Source organism: Acanthaster planci, linkage group LG01 (genome assembly GCF_054643075.1).
Source record: "Acanthaster planci isolate LZ-2023a linkage group LG01, COTS_SCS, whole genome shotgun sequence".
NCBI classification, from domain to species: domain Eukaryota; kingdom Metazoa; phylum Echinodermata; class Asteroidea; order Valvatida; family Acanthasteridae; genus Acanthaster; species Acanthaster planci.
In genome coordinates, this window is record NC_141777.1 from 30,618,116 (window position 1) to 30,634,752 (window position 16,637).

General features: G+C 42.7%; 1 protein-coding gene across 7 annotated transcripts in view; it reads right to left on the bottom strand.

Annotated features, from left to right (window-relative positions):
* Positions 1–4,530, bottom strand: part of LOC110976731 (uncharacterized) — a 36,064-nt gene extending 31,534 nt beyond the window's left edge. For 5 of the 7 annotated variants that reach the window (XR_015425146.1, XM_022230274.2, XM_022230273.2 and 2 more), the window contains exon 1: positions 1,454–1,611. The gene's annotated coding sequence lies outside the window, so the exon portion shown is untranslated. Of the gene's footprint in view, positions 1–1,453; positions 1,612–4,300 lie in introns of those variants that run through there. The other 2 variants (XM_087136437.1, XM_022230276.2) reach the window with 2 other exon arrangements.
* Positions 4,531–16,637: the final 12,107 nt, after the last annotated feature.

Genomic DNA, 16,637 nt, shown 5'->3' on the forward strand with positions numbered 1-16,637 from the left:
TTAAATTTTAGGCTCACATCACTGCCTGTCCAAATTTTCGAGCCCGTCCCACTCATTAAATTTTCGTATTTTTAATTTTATCCCCTCAAAAAAATGTATTTTCCTTACAAATTTTACAAATAAAAATTACAGTATTTTTACTTTTATAACATGGGCTAGGTTCCTCGGTCTGTCACTATTTAACAAAATTTGCACAAAACAAGTAAAGTCCCTTAACCCTAACAGTCCAAAATCCTCCAATTTCAATAAGATTTTACATACATGTACATGTACACCCTTGGGGGTTAGGGTTAATGTGTCCTTTTCTTATTTAATTGTCAGTTTTGACAGTCTCCACGAGCCCAACACTAAATATGGCACCCTATATCCTCCAATGGTCTGTCCCCTCTAGTGTATAACCCATTACCCCATATTAACCATCCACATCCACCTTGTCTCTAAATCTCCCTCCAAAATAAACCTGTAATCATAGAAATGAGCAACTAAGCGAAGACAAATAGTCCTAATGTCCTCCAAAAACACCTTCCTGGGGCTGGTAGATCTAATTCCATTCCAACATTTACTGCCATGTTGTTATTTGTACACCCTGCAGCCACCACCACAAGAAGTTAGTGAGCGTACATATCGAATCACAACTCAGGGACTGTCGCTGAATGTGGAGAAGTCCCTTTATTTGGGGACAAAACCAGTCCCCCAAAACAGAGAATGTCCCCCTAAGTGGGGACAATTCTTTTTTCAAGTGGGCTTGTTGGAGATCTAGATTCAGCAGAAAAAAAACCCCAAGGCTGCCGTAAAAAAATTCTACCCTTACTTCTAGGATTGTGAGATTATGCAATTTAGCATAAAAGCTGGGAAAAAGACTGTATCAGACATGTCAGAACAATATTTCTAAATATCAATCCTTTACATACATGTATACTTAATCAGTGGCATAGTGCAAAGTTCATAAAACAATTGCCAATTGAATTGGAATAGGCCTAGGGTATCTTAAATGAATGGGAAATGTGGGAGAAAAAATAATAACAGTGCATGGATATTTTTGACCTAAGGCCACTTGGAAAAAAATGTCCCCTTTTATGGGGACATTCTCTCTTTTGGGGGACTGGTGTTGTCCCCAAATAAAGGGAATTCTCCAAATCCAGGGACAGTCCCTGAGTTGTGATCTGCGCCTCTACTGACTAGAGAGGTTACCAATAATACAAAATTACTAATGTTACATGCCTGAAAGTACACGTCATGATTGACCCCTGACTTCATATAGACTTGCATCTTTTCATCGTACACGTTTCACAAATGACATTTAGATTGTTCATGACCATCAGACCGTGTTGTTACACGCACGTCCGCACCGGCATGATCGGAAAGAAACAGAATGACACAAGACCACAAAAATATTGACTTCGGTCTTCGGACGATTTTGTCCAGCTCGCATCTATGGAAAACATATACTTACATTTGCACGTCCACATGGGTAGAAACTGAAAAATACTGAGAAAATGAGAAAGTAGCACTTGACTTGATTTACTCATTGGGACCTGACATATTTTTTCAATACGAAGAGAAACCACCCTCTGAGTCGGCCATATTCCATTAATGCTGTTTCGCTGGTTCACCTAACGCACCGGCACTCTTTTACGTGGACGGACACCAATTAATTACCAACGCGGTGAAGTTTGTGGACGAATGGTGGCGGTATTTCAATAAAGATTTTTTTAAAGATGGCATTGATGCGAAAGCAATGTAATAAAAGTGACATCAGCGCTCAAGTCTTACAGCGGTGGAACTTGGGGGGGGGACAGGAGCACCATCGACGGCGGAAATAGGGGAGCCAGTTGTTAGAACATCAGGCATCGGCCATTAATGGGTCAATCTACAGAGCCCAATCCAAAAATAGAACCTGCAAAAAGTGGGGGGGACAACCCCCCACAGTCGAAAGGGGGGGGGGGAGGATTGGCCCCCTGCCCCTCCCCCCCACATCAGCCATCAGGGAGCAGAGGAGCACCCCAAGCCGAACCTCCTTCCCTGGTGTTGGCCGAATTTTTTGTCAAGTAGTATTTTGCGGCTGACTAACCCTTGTCATGTAGGCTCGGCTGGGCATCACAAGTACAGCGCATCGAAAGCTGACGGGAGGTGGGCTCACTGTGAGCATCACGGAGCCGTCATCATAGCATTAGGTTTGGGGAGGTTTTTTGGGGGGTATTTAAAATCTTCGTTGCCACATTTTATGATAAAATGGATTATTTAATATAATTATAGACGTTCAAGTATATTTTATTCATGTGAAAATTGAAGGCTTTATAGTGGATCTTTGTTGAAGAGCCAATTGGAAACTACATAACCGATACGAATATTCAAAATAATAGTTCACCATGCATTCATGTATGTATACCCACATAAGAACAGAAACTGTTTCCCCCCTTTCAATGAAAATACATTTCATCATATCATATGCCTATTCTTCGAACACAAAACCCGAGCCTTGGCTATTTCATCGTTGAGTATTTGTCTCAAAGTCGTGGTGTGATCATTTCAATAAGACGTTTAGCGAGTGGGTTTATTATCTTTGCACAACATACTTGGACTTATTTGCCTTGGAAACATTTCTTAAGACAAAGAAAACCCAGCTTGGTGCATATGGGGCGCCGTCATAGCCAAAATTAATATTTTACAAAACGATTGTTCCAAACAAAAAACAAAGCACAAAATTTAAAAAGAAACAAACACAAACTGCATAAACAAAGGACATCGAGAATGCAAAAAAGATAAATAAAAATCGAAAAAAAATGGGAAAAAAGAGATAAATTAAAAACGAAGAAACAGAAATGAACCAGAGCTACAAAACCTGCTTTGCCAATATTTTTACGAAATAAACGATAAAAACAAACGGTCAAAAAGGAAAAAAATGAAAGGACAAAAGTAAAAGATCCCAGGACAGAAAGAATGTAAAAAAATAAAAAACAAACCAAACGATCAAAGAACGAAATTGAACGATTTCAAGACAAAACCAAACGATCAGGGACGGAGCCAAACGGTCAAGAGACAAAACTATCAAAGGACAAAACTAAACGAACTAATTAATTGCGAACGTTGAGGGGGGAAATTGCTGACACTATGATAGCGCGCGTAATCTGATCTTTAATAATCCTATACTTCTTTGGAAAACCTCCCATTGTGTTTTTATAGGATTGTCATTTTCAACGTAAACCTTTAAGCCTAATGTTCAACGTCACCAATTTGAATCTGTATAAAAAATCGAAACGAATGATTAGGTCTACTTCGCAAGGAGAGATTAAGGATCAAGTTTTGTTCATCAGACGCACCCCAGATACGTCTTAGTATAGTTTAAGTACATGTTTGAGGAATAGTTTTTGTTGATGTCTAAACCATCTTCTTTCATTCTGAAGAAGAAGGCTGAAGACCTTTTCAAAACTTAGTACCTGTTTTCAGAGACTCCTTTCTTTGCGCGGATTATTTCTCCTTCATTTTGCTATTCATGTTCTGCCATTTCTTTTGAATTTCGCTGACATCCCGTCGGACAGAAGGAAACTGTGCATTCAGCACATCGGTAATTTCTTGCCAGGCATCATGTTTGGCAGCTGCTGTTATTTTCGCAGAAAATTTGGGCCGCCGCACTTCTTGCCATTTTTTCCATCCATTCAGCAAAAATGGTTAACTTTTCATTCTCCGAAAAGTTAGGCTTTCTTCTTTCCATCTTTGGTGGCCATTGTTATAATCATTAGTCGGAGATGTTCAATTATCAATGATATAATTTTCACAATCAAAGTGTTCCTATCAAGTTAATCTAGTTGAATCCGCGCGCGTCATTGCAACAGCGATTTCAAAATTGTCGTTTATTTAATGGGATTTCAATGCGTCTTGCGTCTAAACGCGCGGCTCCGTGGGAGAGGATCGCGTATCGAACGTGCGTTTGATTTATTTTCGGTTGTAGTTTGTAAATGCAATAGGCTTCAAATGATGAATGAAAATTCAGCTTTTTAACCTGTATGCATCCGTCCGGAACCTTAACTGATTGATTCACAATGAAAACTAAGCAACCATTGTTGATGAGTGACTTATGCGCATGAGCAACACGTCAGCTTTATGAGACATTTACTTATGAGAGTTAAGTGTAGCATTAAGATAAGTAGGATGCTTTTTCCCCCGTGATTCTCAAATTAAGCGCCCCGCTTAAGTCAGCAGGGTGCTTAAATTTTATTTGCAACTTAAGTTTTTCTTAAGTTTACGTTTTATGAATATGGGCCCTGGCCGCCGAGTCGGTCATACTCGAACCTGTACTCACCTGGACTTCGAGGACAGTCCCAACAGAAGAGCTTACCCGGTCGGCTAAGGTACTGTTGGTATTTGACGGGGTGAATTTTGCGTCTCCAGTTACAGAGGGATTTCACATTAGCTCCGTCTGCGCATATTTGCATCGAAACCGAGGCTCTCTGTGTTGAACTTAGGCTTCGTCCAAATCTGTTGTCCAGAGCTAGGTCTTGGTCTTCACTCCCTTGTAAATCATGGAGACGCGCAGACAATAGACCTAGTCGTAGCTCTGGAATCCCGTTTCGGACACGGCCGTAGTCGTGCGCCCCCGCGGAGTCGACACAGTGCATGCAGTATCCGGTTCGTGTGACACATTGATCGCCATTATAAATGGAGATCAAAGGTGTGACGCCACTTCAGTTTAAACCACGCCCACTGCACATGCAGATACACAACCATCGCAGGTACCTTAGCTCGCGGTAAATTACCGCCGATTTTACGTGTCAGTCATCCTGAAAGACTATTCTACAAAAATTTGCAGCCCGAAAAGCCTTAATTTAACATACCTTTATGTATTTCATGTCTTGACTCCTTACTTTCAATCGTCTGATCGTATTAAGAATTGAAGCTGACACATAGAGCCTCGTTGTCAAACGCGGAAGTGCGCAGATCGACGCTAAAAGCGTCGTTTTGGGATCCCTCCTGATAGCAAGCGTTGGGAAAATAAAAATCTACCGCTGGGATTCGAACCCACCGAGTAACAATCTGAAAATCGCGACCTTAATCATTTGGCCATTTTAAAGAAGTTGCTTTTAGCTATTCATATTAAGGAGATAACAAAACCATTAACCTTGCTGTACAGAATGTTTCTGTGTAAAGACTGGGTGATTAAAACGTTACAACAGTGCATCACGTAGCAAAAATACACATACACAGAAACAATGCATGGTCGTCAACATTAAATGTTCTTCCTGACAGCTTCTTCTTAGTATTTCTGATTTCTGATTTCAATATGGGGAAGTCCCCGGACCACGTCTGGACACCCGTCTACACGCATGAACTCTTTCAACTATGTTAATGACACGCCATTTTTCTCCGGCTAGGAGAGAGGGCGTTTTCTTACTTACACAAAATGACAGCCGAAGGTTAACATTAATTATTTTCCGTAACACAGAAATGAATGTTCCTGTTTCTATAGAAAAGAATTCAGCCCATCCAAACCTTAACTCTCAAATAACGTGCATGGAAGCCACCATGTTGCATGTTGCTTGTGATAACCGGCCGACCCACGAACTACAAATCGAGCTGTTCGTGAACATACAGGAACAAGCCGCCCGAACTCAGCCTGTGGTTACAATACACCAAAAACGCGTCCATAGAAAACAGTGCAAAGTCCGACCGAAATCCGACCTGTTGACTCTCGTGAAAAGTTTGGCCTCCGTTTTTCCACTGGAAATTCAAGATTATGGCCAGAAGATCACTTTTCGTTTCAATATAATGGGGGTTAGCCACGAAACTTTTTTATTCGCCTTTGAACGAAGATACTCCCAAAATAGCAGTAAAACTAAGCGCTCATTTCTGAATGTAGCCGCCCGCCTCTATCCAAAATAGGTCCGCAATTTGGGGCTTTTAGTGAAAGAAATACCCCGAACTGGAAACTATCAGTCCTAAATTCGGGATCGATAGAACTGATTTCTATGATACATCCTGATTATGGCCTGTCTTATTGTAAACATCCCGTGGGATCACAAAACATTAATGAGCTCGCAAGCAGAAATACGACCATTTGGTGGAATGCACCCTTTAGTTTAATTCGACCACCAGAATTAGAAGCCATTACTGCGGTGGCACAACGCTCGTGGACAGGTGGTACGCGCGCGTTACATACCTCTTCGACCAACAGTGTCGTGATTTGCCTAATGCACGCGCGCGTCCAGCGGCAGAATGTGCGTTTGAGTGCGGTGCCTCCGCAGTAAGGGCGTCTAATCGGATTAGCCTATAGGTTGCAGTCCAGTAAATAAACCACCGTAGCCAACAGTGATAAATACCTGAACTTCAAAAAACGGGAAAAATACTCACGGGTTTAATTTCGCAGGCGTATTTCAGACGCACGTCAAATTAATCCCAGTTTATGGTTTTTCATTTTCTTTTCAAATTTCCATTCATTAACCGAAGACTTCTGAAGAGATTTATTTCCACCGAAGGTCACCCCTAAAATGCAGTCTTGAAGCCCCTCGCCATTTTGAAATATCGATGCCTACACTTCTCGAAAAAAGACCGTTTTTCAGGCACCGATTTCTTCCAAATATCACTCAAACACAAGTTAGTATTCTCTTTCCCAACCTAAACCTGTCTTTTCTACAAATCTTCAAGTCCATGGGACACAAAATGCTCTATTTCGCCGGTAGAGAATTTGAGTGCATACAAATTGTGATTTGGCCCGCGCAAGCAGTTTTCGGCGTGTGTACTGGCCTACATCCAAAATCGTCTCTACAACAGCGCCACCAATAATAAACCACGAAGTTCCTGAGGAGCCAAACGAATGGATTCGCCGGGTTGGACTTTGGTTTCATTGGTTCCAGCCATTTTGGAGAAGCGTTTGAAACTAAATGTTCAAGGTCTAACTAGAACCAGCGAAACCGAAGTTTAAGGCCGTTTTCCAATACTCAACTTCGTCTTCATCTCAGGCTTTGTCCCCGAAACCAATACCCGATTGTGGGACTGAAGCGTTTAAATCAAATAGGATTACTGTAAGTTTTTGCTCTCTTGCAACTTATTTGATGTTTTGTGGCACTATTAGACTAATTAGTACGCTTACAGCTTCAAAGTCTGGTAGTAAAAAACAGTTGAAGCCTCAGACGGAGCCGAAGTTGATATTGGAAAACGGCCTAAGCCGAATCTTCTCGTTTCGGAAACGCTCATTATTTATGGCCGTGTCCGAAACGGGCTTCCATAGCTACGGTTAGGTCTACGCGTCTCCACCTATTTCCAATGGGGTGAAGACCTCTAGACAAGAGACTCAGATGCAGCCATAGTACCATCACAACCATTCTTCACCAGTATTTGTGACGACATGTCGGAAAGCCACACATGGAAGCTTCCCAACGGTTATAGTGCAAGATTCAAGCACGATATTAGTGGGCTGCGACATGCAAAAAGCTCAGTTGGGCGTACAAAGGGTTGTGGCGGTGTGATTGTTTTCCCGGGCCTAACTTGAGTTTGAGGGTCAAGTCTGCAACCGGTTGGGGTCCCGACTCCAGCCTAAACTTGGTTCCTCCTCGGTCCAGAGATCACTCAAAGTGACCTAAAGGCTAAGGGAGCAGACCCGTTTTGGTGGAAATATACCGCCAATTGTGATGAACAACAAGGACACCTGACAGTTAGATTGCCGGTAACCTCAACAACAATGTGATTTATTCAGATATTAAACGAATAATTAATTGATTAAGTGATTAGGGATAATTCGTAATGGGTAAACCTTATTACAACCTCTATTTCTTTGCGTGGTCTTGAGGAGAGGCTATTAGCGATACACAGCTAATATCGCACTGCGTCGTGCCAATCAGCAACGCACTGACTAATGTCGCCTCCCGTAACTCTTACATGCAATGCGCAAAACAAAAGCACATCACATGAACGCTATCAGCAATGCACGTCCAACGTTGCCAACACGAGACCAATTACCAACGCTGGACCCAAGTAGTACTGCACATCTCAATGTCACACTGCCTAAACAACATCGCATTGCATCTGCTATAATGCATCCGCAAGCAAACGGCTGGACCGTACAGCCTGTGTAATGCTACACGGAGACAGCCAGCCCGCGCCTTGCATATAGCAGCATTCGCAACGCCCTATCGCAACACGCCACAGCGAGAGCACCAAGAACTAGCAGAAACGCAATAAACAAGCTTCGCCCATTACGCAATGCGCGAATCACAGAGCTTACTACCTACGCAAACACAGAGCGTACGCTCCGCCCATCCTGTTTACGCCACAGGACAATGTACACACTACTACACTTGTCTAGTCCTCATAATTATGCACAACAAAAATTACCAAAGTTCGTAAACTTCCACTACAGGGTAAATGTCTATCTATAAATACTCCAGCCTGGTAAAAATATCTGCTTCAACAATAGGTAGTCAGTCTTAACTCCCAGAACTGTGAGTCACATCTGCGTGACTAGTTCTGAGAGAGAGAGCCAGCCTTGTGGTACTTCCATGGATCAGGGAATTTCTCGTAAGCACAACTAACGTTGATGCCCACTAAATGTCATACCAAGCAACTAAACTGGCGTTGTTGCACTCTCCTGATGGGTTGGTTAACACTAGTAGTATAAATGGAGAATTCTGGAGCATCTCTCCCAAACTCACTCATTGTTCCACCGTAGCCCAGAGGCTCACCTCTCCGAAACTCGCGCAACAGTGTCGCTTTGCTAAGAACCCGAGACCTGATTCCTGCTGGGTCTGGGCTGGTTGTGAGGGTGAGCGGAGTTGTTAAAAATGATAAATACATAGAGAAAATACAAACCAATTTTAAAAAACTAACCATGCACACAACGTTTCATACATTGCATACATTGAACAAAAATTACTTTGACATGCGTAAAAACGTTTAGTTATTACTTTCCTTTAATTTCAAGGATTTTGATGGAAGTTATTACTACAGACATAATGTTGGTATATAGATCCATGTCATTACAATATCATTAAAATAACTACAACCAAAAAAGCGGGTAGATTTACGTTTTGTTACAAAAATATGCTGATTATTACATGGATAAACTACCCATTCCAATTGACAAAAAATATTGAAAAATACCGTTTTATGAAGAAACACGGTACACTATCTGTTGATGGAAACCAAACAGTGCAACCAATGCCACAAAGAAAAACCGTTTGCAGAGTTTTAAACTAAAAATGACGGGTGAATTAACTTCTCATTGCTTGCGTTGTTTAGATCGCCACATGCGATGGGCGACTTGTGAACACGGACTTTTATAAATATAGCTGCAAACAATGTAGACCGTTATGTCCATACGGGAAAACAACAAGAACGTTCACCGAGTGTAAAAAGAATCTGTTTTGTAAATAAATAAATATATAAATAATATATAAATCGGCTTGTTCAATCTGTGCACCTCGAACGTGTGAGCACTGTAAATGCAAATACAGGTGTACTGCGTGTAAGAAAAGACAGTAACTTCACAAGCACAAGTCAAGGTTACCCCCCGTCAATTAAAGAGGAGGGTTTTTCTGTTTAAAAATTTGATATTTTATTTTTATCTATATAAATAAAGTATGGTAAGACCGGAATTTAGACCCTGAGCTAAAAACTACAGTAACTGAAATTTATCAACGTTAAGAGACTACGTTGAACACTATACCACATCGTGCTACCAGACAGACTCAGGTTGAAGCGTAGAGACTACAGTAACGTTATACGAGCAAATCAAAGTCAATTCAAAAATTTAACTCAAAAAACCTGTGACGAATTACTCCGAATATCAACCCTTGAGAGGGAGTTCTTATATACCGCTACCCAAGTGCTTAAAAAAGCGCTCGTGAACGTACAAAACAAAGATCAACAATGTATCTGCTAGTCTTTGAGAGCCGCTCTAAGTCTCTACAAAGACAAAGTCAAACAACAAGCCGCAACAAACCCAAAGTATAAAATTAACAAAGAAAGAACCCGCACTTACGCAGAGTCTGACGGGTTAAAATTCCCCAACGTCGATTTTCCTTCAACGGTGGATCAGGTTCCTCGTATAGCAACCCAACACAATTTAGCGATCAACTTGTTTGGCTATGAAAATGTTTAGACAAAGAACCCGTGAACTTACTCTTGTTTAGTAAAGACGAAACAAGCCATTATTGCTGGATCAAAAATTTCTCTAGAATTTTTTATGAGTGAAGTCAACAACCACAACGGGGAAAAGTATTTCTGATGTCGTTGTTTGTCCCATTTTTACCAACGAGATAGGCATAGACAGCGCTCCTTCCAAACGAACGTTTCCTGAAGAAGGTAAAAACCTGTTAAAGTTTAAAACTACAAAAAAACAAACAAGACGCCCCCTTCGTGATCTAAGCTGATTTTGAATCTATTTTGGAACAGGTAGAAGACCTCCAAAGCCCCGCTGCCAAAAAACAGCAACAACATAAACCGATAGTGTCTGCACAATCCCCGAGACCTACCGAGGCCCAGAGACTTCTACGCGCTTTGTCGAGTCCCTAACGAAAGAAAATGACGAAATCAACGACGTGTTTGATGACCCGCTACCGCTGTCTTGGACAACTACCGAACGAGAACGATACGACTTGGCCACTGCTTGTTGGATCTTCGAAAAACCCTTGTATCCCAACGCCGAGTCTAACTGCCAAAGTCCGATACCCAAAGAACCGACCACAAAAGCACTATGTATGTGGGTTCATCGACACGTTTCACTTTATGGCAACATCACTCGACAAGTTAGTCAAACGTGTCCTCGAGACGCTTTTTCTTTACTCGAGCTTTTGTTGCAAAAGGGCGTTTATCCTTACGAGTACATGGACTCGTTTGAAAAGTTTAGCGAAACGCAGCTGCCACCGCAAACAGAGTTTTATAGTAGCATCAAACAAAAAAACCCCAGCGAGCAAGACTACACCAGAACCCAAGGTGTTTGGACTGCGTTCAACTGTAAAGCTTTAGGCGACTAGCACGACTTCTACGTAAAAACAGACACGTTGTTACTCGCGGTGAAACTCGGTGGAAAAAGCACAAGACGTCTGGGAAGAAGTGACAAGGTTCACTTGGAAAGGGAGGCGTGGCTCAAAGGGTAACACAACAACTCTATGGCAGCGATTAAACTGATGAGCAGGATGGTTTAATGAAGAAACTGTCTGTTTATTATACCCAGATAATTAGAAACAGGGGGTAGTAACTTGCAATTGGCCACGATACCGTAGCAATCTTGGGGAAACTGTGCTTTGTGAACGGAATGGTGGAGCTGAAACCAGTGATGAAGTCTTGGAAATATATGGAACAGGAAACCGTGGTGACTGGGGAATAAACAGAAATAAATACTAATAAATTAACTGGAATGCACGTACATGTGCCCACTAGATGACAACATAATTGTACATGTAACGTTGCAACAACTGTCCCCGATTAAGGCTAAGGTTTGTACTCTAAACTCCTCTATTTTACATAATAACACAAGAATCACGATATGATCTTATACTATAAACACTAAAGACCATATGGCTGTACTCACAATTGTCAGTAACGCACGGTAAGGGCAAATTTGGAGGTATTTTGATTGGATATGAGCTTGGTAAACCTGACTTTAGAACGGAATGTACGGTGCAAGAATGAGCAAACTACTGAGGGCACCCTATCAACTATTGCGCGGTCAGTAGACAGTGAGGGACTTTCTTACAACGTCACTAAAGTCATTACTGGTAAGCAAGTGAAACACAAGCATTACCAGGACTGCTAGTTCAATCGAGAACCAAAGTTCTTTCAACAACGTCAAATAAGGTCTTATAAGCGCGTGTTGTATACCGTGGCTCAAAACAAATTGTCGCTGAGTCCTCTGGATTCCAAACGGTTCTTGTTACCAAATGGGGTAGATACTTCAGCTTATACAGTCAGTCGATCTTGCTTGATAGCTTCCAAAGTTCTCTGCCACCCTACAGGCTCTAATCAGCCTTCCCCCCTAGGTTTCGAGCTTTTATGACTTGGGGCAAACTTGTTACCCATTTCCTGTTTTGCTTGCCCACGTTTAGCATTTCTTGCGCGTACTGATAACCAAAAAATACCTTGGGAAAGAGTACTCTGTTAAAGAAATTGAAGCGTTTACAACTACTGAACAAGAGGAGCTGTTTAAACTCTATGAACTCAAATTTGGGAAAGAAAAGACTTTAGGTAACTGCACTTTAAGATTAAACGCACGGTGTCTCGGTTTGGCCACCCCGTCGAGCGTCTAGGATATAAAAGGATATAAATGGAATAGCAAACACGGTCTACCACGTTGCTGTCGTTAGCGTTATATCCATGGCGTATGCCATGCTCAGGAAAAAGCTGTTGAAAGTCAAACTGCCCGACTTTGACCGATTAAAGCGTTGAAGACGCGGCCAAACTGACTGCGATCGCTATGATGCGTAAGCTACACAAGGGTGGCAGGTGGCAAAGGCTTGTTGTCAGGGAGTATCGTGCCCAGCGCGTAAAACCTGTTTTATTAAATAGTCAACCGCGCGAGATATGGCAAAAGGAGGGCAAGACATTGAAATGGAAGGTCTTGATCTAGGCCCCAAGCAAGACCAGCAAGAAGAGGAAGAAGAACAAGAGCTGGTATAGTCTTGAACGATAGCATAAATCCCAAGCAAAAAGAAGAGCAAGGCCTAGAGCTTGAAACTAATGTAGATATTGGTGAAACAAGATTAATGAGTGTCTGATACATCGCTAGGAGAAATTAATTTAGATAGACCAATAGGCGTTGTGTTAGATGAAGGAAGAGCTGAAACAATAACTTGCCCCTAGGTAGATCGTTTTTGTAATCATAGAGAACAAGGTAGAAAAGAAGTATCGAAATTACCCATTTGCGATCAATTTCAAACTACCAATTTAATTTAGACCAAATAATTTTAAAGGTGTGGATAAATACGAGGACGTGGTATGGTACTCACAGACATGAGAACCCAAAAACCTTTTGAATATGTAGATTTATCAACGATTGAAAAACGTGCCAAAGCAGCTGGCAATGAAAAATCAAGAGATTTCATAAGGAACGAATTAGGTTTTGAAAGCTACAAACTAAGCACAGAAGAGGCCGCACAAAAATATAAATACAATATTAACCAAAAGCATCGCAAATAAAGATCTTCCCTATATCGCCAAAGAAGTCAGCGAGATTTTAGAAAAGGTCACAAAACTCGAGGGGATTCAAAATGAAACCGAAGGGTATAACTCCGGGAACTCAGGGCTTTTGACAAAGATATGCAAACAAAAAGAGGGGCTGTAGCATTCAAGGAGAATCAAATAATAATTACCGAGTTAGAAACTGAGATATCACAACTCGAAAACGAACCTCGCACATCAGAGCAATCTGAAGAACGCAAAACACGTTTACAAGAATTAAAAGATCAGCTAGAAGGGGTAAAGCCTCAAAAGCCAACTTAGAGAGTGAGTTAAGAAGTCAGATCTCTCAAATTAAAGACTTAGTTAATAATGTTTTAAAATCAGATAAAACACTTACAGAAAAAAATCAACACGCTGTTTCGAGAACAAGGCGTAACTATCGTTAGCGTATTAACGGCTTTGTCGCTGGCAGTAAGTACCCTGGTCAGCTCCATCGTTGGCGCCACCAGAGCTGTTGGTACTCCGACGCCTGCGCTTGCTCCCGAGCCTGCACCACCCGCACCCCTTAAACCCAGCAGTGAGAAAGAATGGGTCAAAAAGCAGTTGCAGAACTTGGCCAATGCGTTAATTAATAAAACAGCGTTGGGAGCTCTCCCCGGCGTGATCGATAGCGTGCTGTCTTGGTTGTAGAACGTCGCGGGCAACGCGGTAGGTTGGTTAGCCGAGCACGTGTGGGCTTTGGTGGTCGGGGTAGGTGCTTTGGTGTTGGCTTATGTGCAAAAACGGTAAGTTTGTACAGAATAAACTTTGGGGGGAAAAGCCTTGCAACTCCTTTTGGGGAGTTGTAAGTCTTTTTTTGCGCTCGGTTTTTGGTTTGGGGCAGCTTGTTTAGGTGACTACTTTATCCGCCAAGAAAGCGATTCCAGCGACGGCTAGAGCTCCGATCGTCACAGACAATTACTTTTGGTCGTTGTGAACTTCTTGCGGCGTTTTTTCTAGAGGTGCAGGAGTAGACAAAGGAGGTAAAGGAAGCGTGGGCTCTGGTGCAAGCTCTGGCTCTATAGCTCTGACCCTAGCTCAGAAGGCGCGGAAGTAGAGTTTAGCGTTGGAACGTAACCCGTTTGCACGTCTCTCGTCGCGATCTACAAGCTGTTGTTGTAACCCTCAAACGTCCCTATTCTCAAGTCCATGTCAGAGAGAGCCAAGTACAGGCCAGGCGCTACCGCAAAGTTCAGAGGCGTTTTGGCATAGGGCCTACTGTAGCGAGTCTTGAAACTGGTTGATCGATTGTTCCAGGTCGGGTTCCGAGTTCACGAGACTTTCTACCACGGTAACAAACTGGTTCTGCGCGTCTAACCGGTTCCAGGTGCCAACCATTGATCTCCATTATGAATTATTATGGAGATCAATGGTGCCAACACGCTGGTTTTGGTTTGCGCTTGGGCTCCAAACAACGCGTAGACGTAAGCCCTGATCGATTAGTTGACGCGGGTCACGCCTGTCAGTGAGCTTCGTCTGGCGCGGTGTAAAGTCTCAGCAGACAAGCATAACTGAGTCAGACTGCTCGCTCCAAGACACCGTGTAAGTGCTCGCGTGACCCGACCCTTTGGGCAGCTTGGCCCACCAAATCCCATGTAGGTGGCGCCTGCATACTTCTGTTGGACACGTGTAAGTCGTGAGCGTCGTAGTTTTAGCCTGGGACCGGTACGTAGTCAATGTTGCCTTTATCATCGTAGTAAAAAGCGGTGCCTAGCCCGTTACTCAAGGGGTCTCGCGTTTGTTTAAACGACTTGGTCGGGTGGACGTTAAACAGTCTACACGCGTCAACGAACTTGTGGTGATCGTTGGTCACGCTACCGGGTACAGGCATGACGCTGTCCAACAAGGTTTTTCGAACGGTGAAAGTTACACGTGAAAGTTAAACAAAGTCGATACGTACGGGTTAGGGTCGCTGAGTATGTCGAAGCCTACCCCACACGCTGTAGTCGCGCAGTGGACCGCACAGTTAAACTGGTTTTGATAAATGTTAAGGGGTCATCCATTTTTGTCATCATTTTCCCGAAAGTACAAAGAGTACGCTGGGGAGGGGGTGAATTGGTTGCGTACGCTTTTAGAAACATGTAAAAAATGACGATTATCGTAGACTGGCCAACTATCACCCCCAACTATTGCATGTGTGCATAGAGTGCGCACGACTCTGATGGTGAGTGATACATCATTCATACAAGTTCGGGCAATGGCTATTTCTTAACCACTCGACGATTTTGCTGGTATCATATATAAAAAGTACATACACAAGTACCAGGCAAAATTCGCTAACATTGATGTCACAGCCACACGTGAAACAGTCTTGGAACACCCCGAAAGCTCCGCTACGCCGTGCGTGTTATGAGGTTTGGTACCCAGACACAAGTGTATTTTATAGTTTGTTTATGTACGCATTTTCCCTTGTGTGAAAAGGTGCCCTGCTAAATGCACAGTTTATGTGTGCGTTCGATTAGCTTCCCTGAATACACCAGTGTTATACCAAGGAATGCCACAAAATGAGCTGATCGAACGCTGCAGTGTATTCGCCAAGGCATTCTGGGAAAAAGGTCAAGTCCCCGCCGCATTCCATCATATCAATTCTTGACCAGTCCACCAGTGACGTCATTACACTCGGGCAGCCTCCAGAGACCCGCTCGCCAGCCGGGGTAGTGGTGGCTGACACTAGGTCAGGCACGAAGATCACGTGATGGCTAAACAAACGCTCTCGTGTAAGTTTGACTTACACGTGCAAGCTAATCGAACGCACCCAATATGTACATATACGTAACGATGCAAAAGATCATTGTAACTGTATACTTTTACCACTTGTTATTTAGCTTTTGTGAAGAGGAAAACAAATCAAATCAAAGGTACATTTGCTGACTGCTATTCTTGGACACCAAAAAATTGACACTTTTATTTAAAGAAAAAAGTACCCAGGCTCTCTCGGGCAATTTGTCCTTAATTATTACTTGCCCGAACAGAAAGAGGAATTTTCCCCGGGCAATCGGCCTCGGAAAACCGCGAGAGTCGAGGCCTGTCATGGACAGTGGTTTTCCTCCTGCCATTATTCTCTGGTCATCTGCTGCACTTTAACAGCTGCACATTGTGAAATAGAATGGGTCCTTGGGCACCAAAGAGAAATCATCTTTTTTGTTAATTCTTTTTGTGCTCTTTTAGAGGGGGAGGGAGCCAGGAAAAAGAGTACGCTTTGTACGCTTGTGAAAATGATGACAAGAATGGATGACCCCTAAAGGATCTGTGACCCAACGGTAGACGGCTTTGTCTGCGGTTACTCTTGGAAGCTTGTTCTCGTGCGTTAAGTTGGGGAACTCGGCAGAAAACCAGTTGTCTTTGTTGACAACGATAGCTAAGTGACTGAAGTTGGTTCCCATTCTTCTTTGTGGTTGTTTTTAAATATAAGGAGTTTTAACAAAGAGGAGAAGCGGTAGGGGTTGCTCTCGTTTGACTTTCTTCACTTTCTTTATAGGTAGGAGGTGGGT